This window comes from Chironomus tepperi, unplaced genomic scaffold (assembly GCF_022539635.2).
Source record: "Chironomus tepperi strain 1889 unplaced genomic scaffold, CSIRO-AGI_Ctep_v1 contig_8, whole genome shotgun sequence".
NCBI classification, from domain to species: Eukaryota; Metazoa; Arthropoda; class Insecta; order Diptera; family Chironomidae; genus Chironomus; species Chironomus tepperi.
In genome coordinates this window covers 63,404-63,795 of record NW_027226130.1, presented here as the reverse complement: position 1 = coordinate 63,795, position 392 = coordinate 63,404, and positions in this window count along the sequence as shown.

The window sequence follows — 392 nt, the reverse complement described above, 5'->3', positions numbered from 1 at the left end:
TCAAGTTATTCTGAATGTCATCATCACTCATTGAGATTTAAACTAAAGGAGTGGTTGAGAAAGTGATTTTTATATTTACAGGAGAGAATTTGTAGAGTAAATGAGAGAACATCGATCGAGGATTCAAAATTGAAGTTGCACACAAAAGTTGGTGATCAAAATTTAAAAGTTGTTGATTTATTCATACTCAAATACATCGTTTTCTTATTACTTAACCCGAAAAATCGACTTTTTTGACATCAACACAACACCCTCTTCGCTTCTTCCTCTAAGAGCGTTACGTATTAAGTGAACGACCCCAAACTCAATCCTCGAGTGACCAAAAATGACTAAGCATCATTGAACTAGGGTCGTTAGGATCGATTGGCCAACACCCCAACCACTATGTCACT